The following is a 9,492-nucleotide window of genomic DNA, read 5'->3' as shown; positions in this document are numbered from 1 at the left end:
CAAATGTATATGTAGTACATATAGCAGCAGTACAGTATAAAGATTTGATGGATGGGGCTGTGGTTGTGGCTCAGCGGTAGAGCGCTCGCCTAGCATGTGCAAGGCCCTGGGTTCAATCCTCAGCACCACATATAAATAAATAAATAAATAAAACAAAGGTACTGTGTTCAACTAAAAGAAATAAATATTTTTAAAAAGATTTGATGGAGGATGATACTTCTAAATTTACTGATGCTATTAAATCTGGGAATATGAAGATTTTTTTTTTGAGTTTAGGAACTGAATAGAATAGAATCCTGAATAGAATGTGAGTACTTTGATTGGAAATAATTGTGGAAAATCTGTTTTAGTTGGCTTCTTCACTGCTGTGACCGAAAGACCCATCAAAAACAATTTTAAAGAAGGAAAAGTTTATTTGGTGCTCATGGGTTCAGTCCATAGATGGCCAGCTCAATTGCCTGGGCATGAGGTGAGAAAGAGCATTGTTTTAGTCAGCTTTTTCACTGCTATGACTAAAGAACTTAGCTAGCACAATTATAGAGGAGGAAGAGCTTATTTGTGGGTTCACAGTTTCAGAGGTGTTAGTCCATAGAAGGCCAGCTCCATTCCTCTGGTCTCCATGTCAGGCTGAACATTATGGCAGGAAAGTGTGTGGAGGGAAGCAGCTCACACCACAATGATCAAGTGGCAGAGAGAGAGACTCCACTTTCTAAATACAAATATATACCCCCCAAGCTATGTCCTAATTCCCACCTCCAGCCACACCCTACCACTTCAGTTTCCATTCACCAGGTCAATTCACTGACTGGATTAAGGCTCTCAGGACCAAATCATTTCTCCTGTGAAACTTCTTGCATTGTCTTACAGTGAGCTTTTGAGGGATACCTCACATCCAAATCATCACAAGAATCATGGTGGAAGGTCATGCATGGCAAGAGAAAGCAGTGCAGGGCATGGCCACCAGTAAGCAGAGACACTAAACTCAGCTCACAAAATATATACCCCAAAGGCATGCTCCCAGTGTCCTACCTCTTGCAGTCACACCTGCCTACAGTTACCACCCAGTTAATCTGTATTAAAAGATTAATGCACTGATATGGTTAAGGCTCTCATAATCCAATCATTTCACCTCTAAACTTTCTTTCATTGTCTCACATATGAGCTTTTGGGGGACATCTCATATCTAAACTATAATATAATCTTTTGATGATCTTTTGTTGTCTAGGTAAGAATTGATAAAAATCAAATATTTCTTTACTATACCATAATGTTGATAATTACTGTGAGCAGAAGTTTTAATTTTATAACTTAGGTTGATGCTTTTCAACTTGATATTTGATTATAATCATTCATTTTTCCTATCTTTGTCATCTTAACAATTTAATCATGTAAAAGCAATTCTGAAGTCACTGTGGGGAAGGACTATATGTCTACCTTATTCCCAAAAGCCCTCATTGAAAGTTGTTGATCAATACATTGATCCCTTGTATTTCTAAATACTGTTGTATGTTAACCATTATTAATTCCATTGCTCTCAGTGAACATAGGATGTATCCGTTTAGCCAAAGTTGTATGAATTACATAGATAACCACCATTTCACAGCTCAAACAACATTTAAAATCATTTCTTCTAAGCAGTGTTGTACTGACAAATGGTTAAAGGCTTAGAGTTAGTGCTATTGTTTGGATCTAGAATTTCCCCCAAAGGCCCATGTGTTAAACATTTGGTCCCCAGTTTGGCATTATTATAAAGGAAGTAGTGGAACATTTAAGAGATTGGACCTATTGGAAGGTCTTAGGTCCTTGGAGGAATGCCCTCAAAGGGTATAATAGGAATATACCTTCTTCCTCTCTCTCTTTCACTTGCCAGCCACAGTGAAGTGAGCTGCTTGCTCCACCACACATACTTCTGCCATGATGTACTTACTCACCACAGGCCCAAACCAACAGGGTCAACTAACCATGGGCTATACCCTCCTAAACTGTGAGCCAAAAATAAGTCTTTCCCTCTTTTTAAGTTGATTGCCTCAGGTATTTCATTACAGTAATGGACAGCTGACTAATGCAGGAGGTAATGCTGATTTTCAACATGCTGGTTTCCGTAGTGCAAATACTCCCACCAGGGCCAATTTCAAATTACCAGCATGAAATCAACCAGCTCATGAAGTTCCTGAAATTTTCATAATAAGCTTTTTTTTTTAAATGAAGCGTTGTGCCTTTTTTTTCTGAGAGAGAATTTTTTTAATATTTTTTTTTTTTTAGTTATCGGCAGAGGCAGCATCTTTGTTTTGTATGTGGTGCTGAGGATCGAACCCGGGCCCCACACATGCCAAGTGAGCACGCTAACGCTTGAGCCACATCCCCAGCCCATAATAAGCTTTTTTGAACTGATGTGAACCAACTGCAGCACAGTGCTGACTCTAACCCCCTTGCTTAACATTTTCTTAAGATTTGGGGTGACAGAGGTATAAAAAGAAATGAAAATCATACAGATTATTTAGCTTGAATCAGCTGTCATGCAAAAGAAAACACACTGAAGTCAGAATCAGAAGTTAAGCATTCAAGTCTGTTTGGACCTGCTGCTTACTAGCTATGCTGCCTTGGACAAATTTTCCTCTCTTGACCTCAGTTTCCTCATTGATAAAATAAGTATAATGATTCTTGCCATACTCACTTTACAGTAAAAATTAAACATGAAAAGATATGTCCACACAAAAACTTGTACATGAATATTCATAGCAGCATTACTTATAGCAGCTAAAAAGTGGAAATAATCCAATGTCTGTCAACCAATGAATAGATAAAGAAAATGTGGTCATTGGAAGATTATTCAGTAATAAATAATGAAGTGTTAAAATACGATATAACATAGATTAACCTTGAAAATTATACAAAGCAGTCAGTCACAAAATACTACATAATGTATGATTTCATTCATATGAAACGTCCAGAGTAGAAATTTATAGAGAGAAAATAGATGAGTGGTTGCCTAGAGCTATGACAGAGCAGGGTTTGGGGTTATGGCTAAAGGGTAAAGTTTCTTTATTTATTGGTACCTATTAATTATATAGGGTGGTAAGTTATATTATGGCATATGCATACATGCACATAACATAATTTGATCAGTGTGGCTCCCATTACCTCCCCCTTGATTTCCCTTCTTCCCTCCTACTTATCTTCTTTCTCTACCCCAATAGTCTCTCTTCTGCTTTCATGACATCTCTTTTTTTTTCTTTTCTCTCTAGCTTTCACATGTTGTAGTCAAATTTTCATTGCTGTGACTAAAAGATCTGACAAGAACAACTGACAGGAAGAAAAGTTTATTTTAACTTACAGTTTTAGAGGTTCAGTCCATGGTCAGTCAGACAATTTCATAGCTCTGGGCCCCAGGGCGAGGCAGCACATCATGGCAGAAGGGCATGGCAAAGGGACCTGCCCAGTTCAAGATAGCCAGGAAGCAGAAAGAGAGAGGGAACACAAAGTGCCAAGGGTACAATATAAACCCCAAAGGCAAAACCCCAGTGACCTACTTCCTACAGCCATATTTTGCCTGGTTACAGGTTATAGCTCTCATAATCTAATCATTTCATCTCTGAACATTTTTGCGTGGTCTCACACATATCCAAACACATTTCATCTCTGAACATTTTTGCGTGGTCTCACACTTATCCAAACACGAGTACTACATCTGACAGAAAACATATGACACTTGTCTTTCTGACACTGGCTTATTTTCACTTAACACAATGCTGTCTAGATTCATCCATTTTCCTGAAAATGGCATAACTTTATTATTCTTTATGGTTGAATAAAACTTCATTGTGCATCAATACCATATCTTATCCATTCATTTGTTTATGGACATCTTGGCTGATTCCATAACTTGGCTATTATGAATTGTGCTGCAATAAAGTATGCTGACTTTAATTCTTTTGACTAAATACAGAGGAGTGGTATAGCTGGGTCATACGGTAGTTTGAGTTTTAGCCTTTTTTGGAACATCCATACTGATTTCCATAGTGGCTGTATTAATTTATATTCCCACCAACAGTGTACAAGGGTTCACAAGGTTTTTTTTAGGATGGTGAAAATATTCTATAATTTACCATAATTGTAGTAGTGCAACTCTATGAGTGTGCAAAAAAATGTAAGCTTAAAACAAAAAAAGACACAATGAAACAATAACACAAAAAATAACCTGAATAAATTGCCAGTGGGGGGAAAAAACTCTTATCACAAGAACATTCTTGAAGTGATAAAATTATTAGAAATGGAGAACAGATTAGTGGTTGCCAAGAGTTAAGAAGGAGGGAGGGGTGGTAGGGATAAAGGCGTGCTACCAAAAAGCAACATGACTGATCCTCGTAGTGATGAAAGTTTTCTGTATCTTAACTGTGTTAGAATTAATATTCTTCTTATAATATGTATTAGAGTTTTTAATGCCTTTATTATTTTTTTAAATTTTTATGTGTTGCTTAGGATCAAACCCAGAGCCTTGCATGTGCTAGGAGTGCTGTGTACCACTAAGCCCCAGTCCTGTATTAGAGTTTTACAAAATGTTAACTTTAGCAGAAACTGGTAAAGGATACATAATATCTCTGAATTGTTGCTTATAGTTGTACATGAATCTACAAATGTCTCAAAATAAAAATGCTAATAAAAAGGAATTAATGAGAGTCTGGCATGGTGATACACCCCTGTAATACCAATGATGTTGAGGCAGGAGGATCACAAGTTTGAGACCAGCTTGGGCAGTTTAGCAAGACACTGTCTCAAAATAAAAATTTTTTTAAAGGCTGTGAGTATATCTCAGTGGTAGTGTGCCTCTGGGCTCAATCCTCAGTACCACAAAAAAAATGGCATAATAATGTAAAAACACTCTAAATTAGAAAATTGTGTACATAATTATTATTATGAATCTTTTATGAGAATGAATAACATGGAACTATTGGGACTTTATTTACTCGGCAATTCAAAAAGCATTTATTGAGTCTCTAGTAATGTTCAAGGACTAAGTTAGATGCTGTGGGGCATACAAAGTTATGATGTATTATATAATCACAATTGTTATGTTGCAAATTTTGGCTAAGCATGGGTTCTTTATGTGAAACATAAATCAGGTGAAATAGAAACATACTTGTAGGTGGGGATATATAATTTTCATTTACTTGTAATCACTAATAGTTCTAGTCAAGATCAAGAGTTCTTAACTAATTATGTATTTTTTACAATTCCTATCCCCAACTAGATACCTGACCTCTTCAATTGGGTATTTCAGTCTCAAACCTCAAAAGTACAAAACTGAACTTTTGGGTCCCACTCCCAAAATCTGCCCCCTCCACTAGTGTTTTCTCCATCTCAGTAAGCAGTCTACCACTCACTCACTTGTTCAAGCCAGCAATTTAGGCATAATCTTTCTCTTTCCTTTATCTTCCACATTCCTCTGATGGGAGCATCAATGATTGTTTCTCTATATAGCCACCATCTTATTCCAGGCCATCAGCGTCTCTTGTTGAACTATACAAAAGCTTCCTGATTGGTCTCTCCACTTCCATTCTTGCCCAACTCCAATTCATTCTCCATACAACATCCAAAGTGATATTAATAAAACTTAGATTGTCATTCTCCTACATAATCCTTTTCTTTGGGTGCATTTTACTTAGAGTAAAATTCAAATTCTACCCTGGCCTTTTAGGCCCTACATGATCTGAACCCTACTATTTCTCATCTTTAACTGTTATTTTCTTTCTTATTCATCATAGGCTATACTGTTCTTTCCACTTCTAAAACATCACAAAATCTTCCCAACCATGAGGGTCTATGTGCAGATTGTTTCCTTTGCCCTGAACACTCTTCCCCAGTTCTTTGCAAAGCTGGTTCCTTCTTATCCTTTAGGTCTCAGTTGAGATATTTCATTGACTATCCCATAATTCTATGTAAGAGAGAAATGGGGCAGCAATCTGGTTAAAGCTGTGAAGGAGGAGTTCCTTGAGGATCTGCCTCAGAGCTGCATCTGCATAGCAAACACACTGCCCTTACTTAGATTAAGTACAGATCAATAAAAAATCAATGTCTTCTAAAATGCTCTTATTCATACTTTATATAAGAAAACATCATCTCTCTATAAAAATATAATTTTGGAGTGCCTTGAAGGAAGTGACAAGTGAATCAAAGAGGATGGAGAGGCTAACTGAAGAGTTTTTTTATTTTATCCTAGTGGTAAGAATCTATTTACATCTTTTAAGTAGGGGCATAATATGGTCCAATTACAAGATTGGATGAAGACATACTAATGACTTAAAGATCAGTTTTAAAATTATTATTTTTGCTAACATTTATTGAGCATTTGATGTGTGACAGCTAGTACTCTAAGGGTTTTCCACTTGTTCTGCTGATATATATATCATATAGTATATATCATATAATATATACCATATAATATATATTATATGATATATATTAATTTAGTCCTCACAACTATCCATTGTATTATTATCATTCTCAACTTAAAAATGAGGAAACTGGGGCTGGGGATGTGGCTCAAGCAGTAGCGCTCTCATCTGGCATGCGTGGGGGGGGGGGGCGTTGGGTTCGATCCTCAGCACCGCATACAAATAAAATAAAGATGTTGTATCAAAAACAAAAAAAAGATGTTGTGTCCACCAAAAACTAAAAAATAAATATTAAAAAATTATCTCTCTCTTTAAAAAAAAATGAGGAAACAAAGAAAGAAAAAGTTAAGTGATTCACTCAAAATTACAAAGCCAGTAAGTGATAAAGCCAAGAAAGATTCAAACCCAGAGATTCTAGCTTCAAAACCTGTGCTATTCGTCATTACTTTATTACTTTAAGATACTGTAGATAAGATTACTTTAAGATACTGTAGAACCCTTGCCCAGCAGGTGTCAGGTCCTGGGTTTGATCCCCAGCACTGAAAAAAAAAAAAATCTTAGAAGTTTATGGGACCCTTTCCAGTCCGGCGGCTGCGGGGGCACGATGACGCTGCGGCTCCCGGGCAGCCGTGGGCGGGGAATGCTGCCCAAGTACCCTGGATGCCTCTCTAGAGCTTGAGCTCAGGCAAGAGCGCCCGCTACAACCGCTTCTCTGGGAGGCCTGCCAATCTTCCCTCCCCAGACCTCAGCACTGGGACCAGAATGGAAACAACCTTTGGACCCGCTGTTTCGGCTGTCACCACCATCAGGAAAGCCAATGGGACCAGTACTTACAAGCAGCACTGCAGAACACCTTCCTCTTCCAGCACCCTCGCCTACTCCCCACGGGATGAGGAGGACAGCATGCCCCTCATCAGCACCTCTCGTCGCTCTGATTCGGCCATCTCCGTCCGCTCCCTGCATTCGGAGTCCAGCATGTCCTTGCGCTCCACGTTCTCCCTGCCTGAGGAAGAAAAGGAGCCGGAGCCACTGGTATTTGCTGAGTAGCCCTCGGTGAAGTTGTGCTGCCAACTCTGCTGTGGTGTATTCAAGGACTCTGTGATCACCACCTGTGGGCACACATTCTGTAGAAGATGCGCCTTGAAGTCAAAGAAGTGTCGTGGACAATGCCAAGCTGACAGTGGTGGTGAACAACATCGCAGTGGCCAAACAGATTGGGGCGCTGTTCATCCACTGCAGGCACGGCTGCAGGGAAGCCCAGTGTCTTCGAGGTGGACCCCGGGGGCGTGCCCCTTCATCATTAAGCTTAGTGCCTGAAAGGATCATGAGGGCAGCTGCGACTACAGGCCTGTGCTCTGCCCCCAACAATCCTAGCTGCCCACCCCTCCTCAAGATGAACCTGGAAGCCCACCTCAAAGAATGGGAGCACATCAAGTGTCCTCACTCCAAGTACGGGTGCACCTTCATTGGGAACCAGGACACCTATGAGACACATCTAGAGACATGCAGGTTTGAAGGCCTGAAGGAGTTCTTGATTGCTTCCATGAGATTCATGTGGCCTGGCACAAAAGGACCAGGAGATAGCCTTCCTGCGCTCCATACTGGGCAAGTTCTGTGAGAATATTGACCAGCTAGAGAAGAGCCTCGAGCTCAAGTTTGATGTCCTGGATGAAAATCAGAGCAAACTCAGCAAGGATCTCATGGAGTTCTGGAGGGATACATCCATGTTGAATGATGAGCTGTACCACATCAATGCAAGGCTGAACATGGGCATCCTAGGATCCTATGACCCTCAGCATATCTTCAAGTGCAAAGGGACTTTTGTGGGCCACCAGGGCCCTGTCTGGTGTCTCTGAGTCTACTCCATGGGTGACCTGCTCTTCAGTGGTTCCTCTGACAAGACTATCAAGGTATGGGACACCTGTACCACCTACAAGTGTCAGAAGTCACTAGAGGGCCATGACGGCATTGTGCTAGCTCTCTGCATCCAGGGTGCAAGCTCTATAGTGGCTCTACAGATTGCACTATCATTGTGTGGGACATCCAGAACCTACAGAAGGTGAACACCATCCGGGCCCATGACAACCCTGTGTGCACACTTGTGTCCTCTCACAACATGCTCTTCAGTGGCTCGCTGAAGCCATTAAGCCATCTCTACAGGTCTGGGACATCATGGGTACTGAACTAAAGTTGAAGAAGGAGCTCACAGGTCTCAACCACTGGGTGTGGGCTCTGGTGGCAGCCCAGAGCTACTTGTACAGTGGCTCCTACCAGACAATCAAGATCTGGGACATCCAGACCCTGGACCCTCAACTGCATCCACGTCCTACAGACATCTGGTGGCAGTGTCTACTCCATCACTGTGACGAATCACCACATTGTCTGTGGCACCTATGAGAACCTCATCCATGTATGGGACATCAAGTCCAAGGAGCAGGTGCTGACCCTAACAGGCCATGTGGAAACCGTCTATGCCCTGGCAGTCATCTGAACACCAGACCAGACCAAAGTCTTCAGTGCATGCTACGACTGGTCCCTCAGGGTCTGGAGTATGGATAACATGATCTGCACCCAGACCCTACTGCACCACCAGGGTAGTGTGACTGCACTGGCTGTGTCCCGGGGCCGCCTCTTCTCAGGAGCTGTGGATAGCACTGTGAAGGTTTGGACATGCTAACAGAATTCAGGCCAGACCTTTACTCCCCGTGGGCCTGTCTGAGCCAAGCTGGCAACACGGGGTGGCCCTGGGGCTTCTTCTTGCCCTGTAGGAGCAGACAGACAGAGTCATGTTGCCAGGCAGTGCCCTCCCTGCCCTCACTTCGTGAACCTCCCTCTACTCAACTCGGCCCTGTCTCATTGCGGTTAGGGCAATGCCCAGGCTCTTCTCTGGGTGCAGGTATGACGCTTGCCCAGCCGACCCTTTGTCCCCACCTCAACTGGACTATGGGCCTTTTTACTTGCTTTTTCTACTGTTTTTAGACTGTATATAGATTTATTTGAATACTTCCTGATTGAAATAAAAGTTGCACAGACTGTGAAAAAAAAGTTTATGGGAGATGCAGAAGTATGGCCACTTTTTTGGATGAAACTATTTCATAGG

The 9,492-nt window shown here is 41.1% G+C and overlaps 1 pseudogene; it reads left to right on the top strand.

Moving 5' to 3' along the window:
• The first annotated feature begins 7,001 nt into the window (after window positions 1-7,001).
• Window positions 7,002-9,437, top strand: LOC101968294 (E3 ubiquitin-protein ligase TRAF7 pseudogene; annotated as a pseudogene).
• Window positions 9,438-9,492: the final 55 nt, after the last annotated feature.

This window comes from Ictidomys tridecemlineatus, chromosome X (assembly GCF_052094955.1).
Source record: "Ictidomys tridecemlineatus isolate mIctTri1 chromosome X, mIctTri1.hap1, whole genome shotgun sequence".
Taxonomy (NCBI): Eukaryota; Metazoa; Chordata; class Mammalia; order Rodentia; family Sciuridae; genus Ictidomys; species Ictidomys tridecemlineatus.
This window is presented reverse-complemented; position numbering and strand designations above follow the sequence as displayed.